Consider the following 12,267-nt stretch of genomic DNA (forward strand, 5'->3'; position numbering starts at 1 on the left):
TGCTGGCATGACCACGGGGCCGCGATGGCGTGGTCGAACTCAAGTCCCACCCTTTTTTGTGTGTTGGCATGTATGCCGGCCAGCTGGCGAGTGGGCCAGCATGAACTGAGGTGATATTTTTTGAAGCCGGCATTGTATATTGGCGCTGGCATGGTACCTGCCGGCAGGAGTCATGGCCGCTGGCATGATCGGTCGCGAATCTTTTTTTAAGTTAAGTGCGGACATGAAATGAGTCAATGCGTTGGACGCACTGTCGACCCAAATGCAAAACTGAACAAACGCCGAACGGACGGCTGATCCAAACGGACAAAAAACGAACAAATATGCTATCCCTTTGGGTTGGCCTGTTCCAGTTGCTCTCAACGTCTCCTCTCGACTCCAGGTTGGCCGGGACCGTTTCAGGTCCGGCCCTGGGGCATGGGCAGAGGGGCGACGGCCCAGGGCCCAGGCCGGAGGGGGACCCATGATGTAGTACACATATAGTATAGCCCAGCAAAAAATAGACAAGGGAAAAATTTATGAGAGAAAAAAAACAAGATGGGCTCAGCCCATCGGATCGCCTGGTAATGCGTAGCGAAGCGTCGCGCATGCAAGTCACAGCCGCTCGATGCATGCGTACGTGTGAAACAAATCAATCGAAATGTCTGGCTTTTCCTTTCTTCTCAAAAATAAAAAAAAAATCTGACTTTTTCCATTCGTCACTTGTCGGTTCTTCTTCGTCGTCTCATCAGCCCGTCGCTCCGTCGTTCCTCGCTCGGTGCCTCAGCCGCTCGTTGCCGCCGCGGCACGCAGCAATCCGACAACTCGGCCTGCCAGCAATACGGAAATACATATGTATAAGAACGCAGGTCCGTATCCAATATCCATGTTCGGATGTTCCTGATCCATTCATCCATCCTCAATTTCAGTAGTTTCCTTAGTACGCATATTAAACTATTCATCCCATGAAGTATCTAATTTTTTATGTACAATTTTCTAATTCAATCTTTCATAGTACTTTGTCATTCTGTGTACATGTCTAGGGTTCTGATCATCCGATCTATAAATATTCTAATTCGCCGTCTACTCTTTGCTTCGTAATATTAGGACATTAGCATGCCATGTTGCCTAAAAAGCATTTGTCGGGTGCTGAAAAAGAAAAAAGAAAGAAAGAAATACATTGAAAATTCAACCACTGAAGGGTTGTTTGACAAAGTATTTTACATCTTCAAATATTGTTGATGTCAGTGAAGAACATAGGCAAGGAACTAATTCCGAACATGAAAATTCAGATGTTAAGGTCAATGAAGATTGTGAAAGTATACAGAGGAGCAAATAAATTTGTTTCCTATTTGAGATAATCATGTCATGTTTGTTTTATTTTGCATTGTCCAACAACTATTGTAGTCAAATTTCAAACTAAAGATGTGTGGTTAAAAGTTTACTTTTAGTATTATGCAAATAAAGTTATATATATGTATCACGCAAACACATACATATATGGTCTTAGGACTTAAAGGAGCCATGTTGTCGAGTTCGCCTAGGGCCTTCCGAAACACAGGGCTGGCCCTGGACCGTTTGCTTATCCTGCCGGAATCCCCGCGTGTGGCATGCGTCGTACGGCGTGAACGGCAAGATGCCGGTCTGTCCATTTCCACGCGCACGCAGGATCTGTCCAACAAAGGCGTCGTTCTCCTGGGCCCTGGGAGATCCGAATCTTGCTTGGAGCATTTTTCCATGGCGGCCCAGTCCAGACGGAATCGTCGTGTCGTACATTGAGCTGGTGGGTGGTGGTATACATGCGAGCACCTGAGGCGCAGCGGGCGGCTTGCGGGCACAAGCTGGTGTGCCTTTTTTCGGCCTGGGACCGGTGTTTGTGGAGGCTGGCGTGTGGGGTGTGGGCCAGGACAAGTGGTGCCCGCCGCCGGACGGACGGACCTCCACGCGCAGGCAGGCACGGCCCCTAGCGGCGTCCAATGGAGAGGCCGGTTGGAGGGTGCAGTCAGGTGGCTGTTGACAACCTCCAGGAGCCAGCCGGAGATCCAAACCGAAATTTACCAAAACATTTACGTAGGAACACTTGGTTGCAGTTGCACCACAAGAAACTAGCTACTGTTGCCTCAAATCTCCAAGTTCCCTGGATACAAAGATGCAAACACGCTCTGGCAACTAAGCAGGTGGCGCATTATGTTTACGCATCTCCAACAGCCGTGTCAAAAGATGCGCGCGGGGTAAACTGAATTTTTAACGTGCGCGGGACGTTTTCGCGCGCTCCAGCGTTGGCGGGAAATTAGCGCGCGGGAAAAGGCAGCAGCTCGCGCGTTATTTTTGACGCTCCGCTTCCGGCGCGCCTTTAAATTGCGGCACTCACCACGCGTCTATTCCATACACTCTCTTCCTCTTCCGCTGCCACACGCACCTCCCCCGCTTCCTCATTACTTCCTCGCCGCTCCAGCGCCCCGCCACCGACGCGCCACCATGTCGCCGCGCCACCGAGGAGCGTCGGGCTACCGCGGCGTCCGCCAGCGCCCCAACGGCTGGTACTACTTGGAGATCCGGTCCGGCGACGTTCGGCTCAGCCTCGGCACCTTCCAGACGGCGCACGAGGCCGACCGCGCGTACGACGCGGCGGCGTGGTGCCTAGACAGGCCACGCCCGCAGATGAACTTCCAGGACGTCTACGCGCTCCAGCAGGCGGTGGACATCGCCCCTCTGCCTCGTCTTATCACGGACCAAGACCATGCGGAACACGCTGAGCGGCAGCGCCGCCTCCTCATCGCCGAGAAGGACGAGCGGGCCATGGCGGAGTGGCGTCGGCGCCACCCGGAGGACATCGCCGACGAGCAAGCCTACTGGATGGGGCAGACGGCAAAGCGCCACGCGGAACGGTTGGACATGCTTCGGCGGAAGGCCCTGGCGTTATCGCAGTGCGAGATTGTTGAAAATGGTGGGCAGTCGATCTTTTCGGCTAATGATTCTCGTTGGGACGACATGTGGCTCGATACCTCGGACCAGACCATCGAGGATGACAATGATGATGATGATGACGACTAGAAGTAGGTTGTAGTTGCATTGCACTGTCTAGTAGTTTTTTTATGTCGTTGGACCGTAGTTTTATCTATCTATTTTGTGAAACTATGTAAAATATCTATGTATCGTTTTTATCTATGAATTTTTATTTAGTATTGTTTCTTATTTAAAAATATGTACGCGATGTTCGGCTGCTGGAGCTACGCACGTGTGCTGTATTTTAGCGTGGCTGCTGGAGCTACACGCGCGCTAAATTTTAGCGCGACTGCTGGAGCCAGCGCTGCCCGGCGCGTTTTTTCAGGCGATGAGCGCGCTGCAAACTGCTTTTAGCAGGCCGCGCATTGAACGGCTGTTAGGCGCATTATGTTTAGAGCATCTCCAACAGCCGCGCCAAAAGGCGCACGCGTGGTAAACTATGTTTTTAGCACGGGGGGGGGGGGGGACATTTTCGCGCGCTCCAGCGTTGGCGGGAAACTAGCGCGCAGGGGGATCGTTTGCGCGCGGGGGGGAAAGGCAGCAACTCGCGCGCTATTTTTGGCGCACCGCTTCCGCGCGCCTTTAAATTGCGGCGCTCGTCATGCGGGTATTCCACACTCTCTCTTCCTCTTTCGCTGCCACGCGCGCCTCCACCACTTCCTCGTTGCTTCCTCGCCGCTCCAGCGCCCCGCCACCAACGCGCCATCATGCCGCCGCGTCACCGAGGAGCGTCGGGCTACCGCGGCGTCCGCCAGCGCCCCAACGGTTGGTACTACTCGGAGATCCGGTCCGGCGATGTCCGGCTCGGCCTCGGCACCTTCCAGATGGCGCACGAGGCCGCCCGCGCGTACGACGCGGCGGCGTGGCGCCTAGACAGGCCACGCCCGCAGATGAACTTCCAGGACGTCTACACGTTCCAGCAGGCGCTGGACGTCGCCCCTCCGCCTCGTCTTATCACGGCCCAAGACCGTGCGGAGCACGCTGAGCGGCAGCGACGCCTCCTCGTCACCGAGGAGGACGAGCGGGCCAGGCGGAGTGGCGCCGGCGTCACCCGGAGGACGTCGTCACGAGCAAGCCTACTGGGCGGGGCAGACGGCAAAGCGCCGCGCGGAATTGTTGAACAGGCGTCGGCGGAAGGCGCTGGCATTATCGCAGTGCGAGATTGTGGAAAATGGTGGGCAGTCGATCTTTTCGGTTAATGATCCTCGTTGGGACGACACGTGGCTTGATACTTCGGACCAGACCATCGAGGATGACAATGATGATGATGATGACGAGTGGGAGTAGGTTGTAGTTGCATTGCACTATCTAATAGTTTTTTTATGTCGTTGGACCATAGTTTTATCCATCTATTGTGTGAAACTATGTAAAATATCTATGTATCATTTTTATCTATGAATTTTTACTTAGTATCGTTTTTATTTAAGAATATGTACGCGATGTTCGGCTGCTGGAGCTACATGCGCGTGCTGCATTTTAGCACGGCTGCTGGAGTTATGCGCGTGCTAAATTTTAGCGTGACTGCTGGATCCAGCGCTTCCCGCCGCGTTTTTTCAGGTGATGAACACGCTGCAAACTGCTTTTTAGCGTGCCACGTGTTGGGCGGCTCTCGAAGATGCTCTTAGCAATCATACTTTCTTCCAAAGAAAAATAGCTTGGTGTTGTCATTCAGTACACTACAGTAGTTAAGCCAAGCGCCGTGCACTACTTTTTTCCAGATCCTAATTCTCCGGAGGAAAGAGACAAGACAAACGGCCGCTATGCATGCCGTCCCCCATAGCATTGTATTCAATGGCCCTGTTTAGATACTCTAACTCAGTTAGAGGTTAGAATTAGATTTCAATTCTAAACTAATTCTGATCTAACTCTAATTAAAGAGATGTTTGGATGGTAGGGTTAGATGGAGCACGGATACGGCGAGACGCCTTTACGAACGGTGCGAGAGGGAGGGAGAGAGAGGACGAGAAGCTTCGAGGAAGTGAAGAGGGATCTGCTATGGAAAGAGCGAGAGAAAAATATGTTTTTTAATGATCCCGAGAAGAACTAATCCAAATAAACACCTCTTGGATGAGTTAGTTTTATTGGGTGGGTTAGACCCAAACTAACCCTCCTGTTTGGATATTTTTAGATTAGTTGAGTCTAAACTAACTCAAACTAACTCTAACCCATGAATTCAAACAGGACCAATGTGATAAGCTGAAATTAAAAATCATGAAAAAGAGAATGCCGTAGGCTGAGTTGGTTCCATCCAGACTCGCAAGCATGCACGTGCATATGTTCAAGTAGTACTGGAGCCTGCGCGGGAGTAGCAAATGGACAGGTGCACTGAGCAACACCGACTTGTGCACGCAGGCTGATTCAGTCTTGTTTTCATAGTCAGTACTTTAAAACGTGGGAGACGACAGAAGACGGCACTACTTGTAGTTTAATTTAAACAGAAATACAGAAGACGGCAGTATTGTCAGTTTTATTTTAGGAGCAATGACAGTACAAAACCTGTTTTTTTAAGAGTTCCATGCTGCGCGCAAGATCTGCGGACAAAATACAAACAAGACAGCGGCTGTACGTATTACCCTAATTTTATGCGCAACTTCCAAACGAATTGGTCATGGCCACTGCACGACCGCACGAGGTCGACCAGTTAAACAAACAACTTGGCCGACCCATCAACAGAATGCTGCTGTCATTTAGAGCATCTCCAGCCGTTGAGCCCCCCAGGAGGCATTTTTTTCGCCTCCTGGGGGCTGCCGGCGAGAACTTTGGCTTGGGGGCGGCAATTTGTCCACTTGTTGCGCCCCCAGGAGCAGTGTTGGCGAGAAGCGGGGGCCGACTCCGCTGCCGTGGTCTCCGTCCGCTCCATCAGGGAGAGCGTCAGGAGCGCGCGCACGGCGCCGCTGTTGACCACGGCCCGGACGTGCTCGAGCTTGGCGGAGAGGTTGCGGAGCGCGGCGAGGCACGCCAGCTTGTGTCGGCCGGGACGTCAGCGGCGGTGAGCGTGGCGACGAGGAACGGGAGGAGGTCGGCCATGGAGAGCGGGAAGTTGGTGTTGGCCAGCGAGGAGACGGAGAGGAGGAGCCACGTCTTCTCCGCAGCCACCCAGGCCGTCTGGTCCGCAGCCGCGCGCGCGCCGGCCACGCCCTCCCGCTCGCAGGCCACGCCTGCGGCCGCGCTCGCCGCCTAGGCCGCGCCCTCCCGCGGCCGCGCGCTCGCAGGCCGCGCCCTCCCGCGGCCTCGCGCTCGCCGCCCAGGCCGTCCCGTCTGCTCCCTGTCCTCCAGCTCGACCTCGATGGCAGCGAGCAGCGAGCCGGAAGGAGGACGAGGACGCAGCCAAGGCGCACGCCGGCCTCTCCGCGCCGGGGCCCAGGAGCAGCAGCAGGACGCCAGCCAGGGCGAGCAGCGCCACGGCCAGGCCGGAGATCCCGTGGACGTCCTCGTCCTCGGCCATGCCGTGGAGCTGGAGCTCAACCGCCCGGTGAGGGCGCCGTGGAGTGCGCGGGCGGAGACGGCCCACTCCGACCGCGCGCACGCGAGCCCCGCCCGGGCCATGCTCCGCTCCGGCCGCGCGAGCGCGAGCCCCGCCCCGGCCATGCGTGCCCCTCCCAGCTCGGGTTGTGTGTGGTAGCCTGGTAGGTGATGGAAGGAAAAGGAGAGGAGAGAGGAGAGAGGTAAAAGAAAAAAGAGAAAGGAGAGGAAAGAGAAGAGAGAAAGGGCTGGCAAGTGGGTCGATGCATGCGAAAGAGAGCGCTGGCGCCCCCAGCTGCACCACAGCTTTCTGGGTTTGTGTTGTGACCGCCGGCCGTAATTTCGGCGAAATCCGGCGCTTTTTGAGCTTCTGGGGGCTTGACTGGGAGGAAAAACGCGCGCCGACAATGAAAAAGGCCTCCTGGGAGGGCTGTTGGGGGGCCTAGTGGAGATGCTTTTAGAGCATCTACAGCCAGGACTTGGTAAATCAGACCCCTCAAACATCAGCGGACGCGTCGAGGCGCGTTCACGGACACTGGCCGGTCAAGCCTTAAATTTGCCTTCTCACAATCGGGCATCTCACTTACCAAATTCATACAAAATCATGCAACTACATCGATGTATTACACACATCGTTCGGCTACTACAACACTAGCACCACACGACTATCAAAAATTGACATGTTTAACCATGGTGAAAAAGATCAGCCATGGCGGCCATGACGACAGCGAGTCGGGCCTCGGCGGCCCTTATCCTCTCGTTCCCATGGTGGGCACTCCAGTCCCAGTGGGACTCATACCCCGCCTGACCGGAGACCAAAGATGGGGAAGGAGAGATTTGAAGGCTGCCTAAACCACGATGATCCCACCCTAGAGGATCCGAGCATCCGTTGAGCCGGTGCTTTGGAGTCGCGTCGGGTCCGACGTGACGGACGTGTCCGGACGTCTCATATTTGGGCTGCATATTAAGGGAGCGGATCAGCCCAGATGCTTGAGGCCTGTTTGAAACACCCATCTGGGTTAAAATTTCGTGACCGGTCAGTGATTAGACCGTTCATCCGGACGTTTGAGACGGGTTTGGCGCACTAGGTTGCATGTGCTCTTACCTGCCATGGATCGGAGCACCCTCTGTGCTATGCTACAACTGGGCACATGGCCGGCCAGTTAAACAAACAACTTGACCGACCTATAAGGGCATGTACAATGGTTGATAAGATAGTCTTATCTTAAGTCTTGCATGTAATTTAGAGATGACAAAAAAGTATGTCTACAATGAATTATATCTTAGCTTTATCTTCAATAACTAGCAATTCCTTGAAATATGGTGAGACAAATTATGCTAAGAGATCATCTTTTGTCTTATCTTAAATAAGAGAAGACAAGCCTTTTTCTTACGAGTTCTTTCTCCTCCACCTCATCATTTATCCTACGTGACACTCCTAAGATAGTACCATTGTACATGCCCTAAACAAACAACTTGAGACGATGTAATGTGGTGGGTTGTTATTAAGCAACAGCTTGTGTGTGCCGTTAGGGTTCCACTTCGGTCGATCGTGTCACCCTCCGTCGGCCGTGCCAAAATTGCGGCAGGCGCCGAAAGACACCACGATCCTACGCCAAGCTAGGCAACCCTCCGCCTCGGGATTCGCTGAACGAACTGGAGAGCGGGCAGACAAGGAGCTAGTGCTGGACACTTTTCTTTTTTAATCGATCGCACATGCATGCACGCACGGCACATGACGCGCACGCGCAGCTGGAGGCAAACCAACGGCTGTCCGTGGCCCGGCGTCGTCGGCCGCCGGCTCCATCGATCGGCCGGTCGGCCGGCCGGGACCGGCCAGAATTCAAGCGAGATTCCCCTACCTTTCAGCGGAAGGCTTGTTGCTGCCGTTGGTGGTGGACCTGTACCTGCAGGCGCGCGCGGTTGCCGAGGAAGGTCGCGTGTTTGCGGCCGGTGGCGCCGAGATCCCCCTCCCTCGTCGGCATACCAGTTTTTTGGTGGTGTTGCAGCTGGCAATGGCCGATCCTGTCAGTCGCTTTGGATCTACTGGATCCAGTACTGTGTATGTACGGCTTGGTAAATCTACTGGATCCAGTGTGTGCAAAGAATCTGCAGTGCTATCATGTGCTGCTCATCAGGGTAGACCTGGGAATGGTTTGGGCTCAAACTTCAGTTTTGGATCAGTTTTCCTATTGGACTCTTTTGGTTTGGATAAAACGGGCTGAGTTCCTAATGTAAGTTAGTTTGATTTAGGTTTTTCTAATTATTGGTTTGGTTTGGTTTGGTTCGGTCTGGTCACAGACCAAACAATCCCAAACTATTTCAACCATGGACTGAGAACCAAATCGGCCACTAGCTTCTCCTCCTCACGGTTCGCACGTAATGGCAACGTCTTCTCGTCGTTACAGCTCAGACCGCGGATACGGCGGCGTGGTGGAACCCAAACCACCAGCCATGGACTCGCGTGGTGCACCAGGAATATCAGAGACGCGGGCTGAGGGCTGTGTGTAGACCACGTACCGGCTTAGAGTATCTACAATCGTATATGACAAATATATGATCCTTTAAACATCCGCGGACATGATCGGATGCTCTTCAAATTAGCACAAACGCATCCAGGTATCTCATACTAGTTTCTTAAATCCACAAAAGCATGGAAACACTACAACCTACTCCATCATCAGTCCAACATGGTGGACGAGTCCGAGCACCCCATATCCATTCCATATTTGGGCTGGATATGAGGAGTGTCGGTCAGCCCGGGCATACAAACGAAATCCTACGTACTACGCAAATCACGCTAGTTTAAGCTTCGTTATCAGAGATGTCCACGACCTCCATGCCGGGCACTGGGTAGATGGGCTCCGGCTCCTCCTCATTCATAAAGGCAAGCATCTCGTCGACGTCCGCTTCCTGCTTTGTCTGGATACGACAGTTGGCCTCCGCCTCCATCTCCGACAGAAATGAATCAACGATGGCCTGCTGCTTCGCCTACAGATCTGTGTCACTCGCGTCTGTCACGTCCCTCAGGTTTTATGGACCGGTCAGTGACCGGGTTGTCCGCCCGGGCATTTAAGGGGTTTAAGAGTAACTCCAATGGGGCGACTCATTTCGTCCGTCGCCGTCCGTTTGGGCCGGCGCGGACAAAGGAGGAGGCCCAACGCGCCGACTCAAACCCAAATCGAGTCCGCTTCGCGTCCGCGCCGACGCATTTGCAGCCCAAATTTGCGCCCCAAATCCGTCGGCACGGACACGAAACGGATGCCACGCGCACCTTCTGGGTGTCCGCCGCGTCCCCACCTGGCGGTCGTCCAACTACACGCTGCCTACCTAGTCAGCTTAATTTATGACCTCGGGCCCACGCGTCAGCGACGGCGGTCGTCCTTTTTTAAGCCGACCGTGCGGCGGGGCCGTCCTCATCCGCTTCCAGCCAGCTCCTGTCTCCATCTAGCCACACTCGCTCCCCCGTCGCCGGCAAACCCTAGCCATCCCAGCCACCCCAGATGGGGCTCTTCTCTGGCGCCGGGAGCAGCAAGGCCAAGGAGGAGGCGCGCCAGGCCGCGGCAGCACAGCCCGCGGCCACGGATCCCGCTCCAGCACAGCCCGCGCCCGACATGAACGCCCTCTGGAACACGGCGTTCCCCTGGGCCGGCCCGGCGCCGACGCTCATCGACCTCACAGACCCCGAGGACCACGACGACGACGCCTAGGGCAGCGCAGCGCCTCGTAGTTTAGGTTCTTTTTATTTTTTCTTAAATGCAAATGTGGGCGCGTGGACTCTCACCGGCCTTCGTGGCCGGCTTTAATGTTTACTTAATGTTGTTTTTATTTTAAATATGCATCCAATCTTTTTTTTCTAGCGCCGTCAAAATGGGGCGGGCCAGGGTTGGATGCACGTGTCGACCCAAACGCAGAAGCAGACGTTCGTATCTGCCTGGCCGACCCAAACGTGGGTTCAGATGGACCTCCGCGTTCTGACCAGCTGCCTTATGACATCACAGATGAGCATGAAGCAGATTTGGGGTCCAGCTCAACAATGGCAATGCGCGCGTGTTAAACCCCAGCCTGCTTGCTTCCGTGCGGCCTATCTGGAACGGTGACTCGTCGGTCCGATCGGGTTTTGGACGTGGAGGAGGCGTCACGGGAGAGAGATGACACGGCTGAGGATGAGGATGTTGGAACTCGATTTGCAATCTATCAACCCTGTGTTACACTAACACGCTTTGTATTTTTCTTTATGTCAATGATGATGATGACTAGTGAAGCGAGAAATATGAGGATGGATTTCTTTTTCCCCAAAAATAGGATCTATTATAAAAGTTCATCAAATATAAAGCACCTCATACATATTAAAAATCACATCGAGGTTCATACACCATTGAATGATCACTACCGACGCCAGAACAAGTCGCCGACGCGTCGAAGGCGTTGTTCCCCTAGCGGAACAGGGTTGACCTTATCGATGATAGTTAGAAAAGTCTTCGTTCACGTACATGCCCTAAGGACCAACACTTAAAACCACAATTGTCCTCGTTGAACCTTGAATAGATATGAAGCATCTTTTTTAATAAAGGGTGGATTTTATTGGCTCAAAATGAAACATCAAAAAGATACAAACACAATGAGCACACACCCAAAAGCTAAGGTTTTCTGCCTCCCGCTGGCGCCGGCGCAGGTCTGTCCCGTCTCCGGTGGGAGGGCTCCGTTTTTAGTTCTTATTTCGAGCTTTGTTAGGATTTGTGTCCTGCTCAGGAAGGCAAGACGACGGCGGCCCTCTAAAGATGGAATAAAGGTCACCCCACCTAGCCCCCGTCCCGGTGATGCGTCTAGCATCATCGGTGGGCGTGTGGAGGTGTGTCTCTGTTGGATCTGTCTTTGTTGGATTTGCTCGGATCTGTTTGTCGTTCATCTTCGTTCATGTGTCTTCAGGTTGGATCCTTTTGATCTACAGTCTTCATCCGCGACGGTTGTTGTTCTGGTGCATTGGTTCTATGGGGCCTTAGCACGACGATTTTTCGGCTGTCTACGACAACAAGGTTTGCCCTGATCCAGCGAGGGAGCGGCGCGCCTTCGACTCGCTTCAGTGCTTGTAGTCGTCGCTAGGTGGTCTACGGATCTGGATGTAGTTTTTATTATTTCTAGCGTTCGTTGTACTACCATGATTGAAGATGAATAGATTGGCAATTTTTTCCGTAAAAAAAATAGCACACATCCGACCTCTGCATAATTAGGATGCACACAACCAACCCCAACACACACACACATAAAAACATGCTGGCAAATATCAAATTCATATGCGATCGAAGCAATGCCCAAGCGAGGAAAAAACCTGAAGCTATCAAATCTGCGATCGACAATCTACAACTATGGCCATATCCGCACCAATTATCTCATGACATCACAAGGAGAACAAGGTTCTTCAACAGCAACGCCCTCACGAAGGGAGCGACGCTCAAACACCGTCGCCACTAGATCCAACCACCAAGGTCAAATTCAAGGCTTTCACCGTGAAGAACCAATTCGAGCATATCCGAGCAGTGTCTTCAACAAGGTAACGATGCAAAAACATCGCAATTGTCGGTTATAGCCAACTTGGTTCAAACGTAGGTTTTCACCTAACATAAAGTCTAGCTATTGCGCCCATACGACGACAAGAAATCCTAACCTCGCCACCGCAAAGAGAGGACAAGAATCTATGTTGGAGCTCTGTCGACAACAGTCAGATGGACGAACTCGAGGAGAGGCAGCGACCGGAAGACAAACTTGAAGGGAAAAAAGTGTTGCCAACCGCCCGAGCGCCACACCTGCGAGGACAAAAAA

This window comes from Triticum aestivum, chromosome 2A (genome assembly GCF_018294505.1).
Source record: "Triticum aestivum cultivar Chinese Spring chromosome 2A, IWGSC CS RefSeq v2.1, whole genome shotgun sequence".
Lineage (NCBI taxonomy): Eukaryota > Viridiplantae > Streptophyta > Magnoliopsida > Poales > Poaceae > Triticum > Triticum aestivum.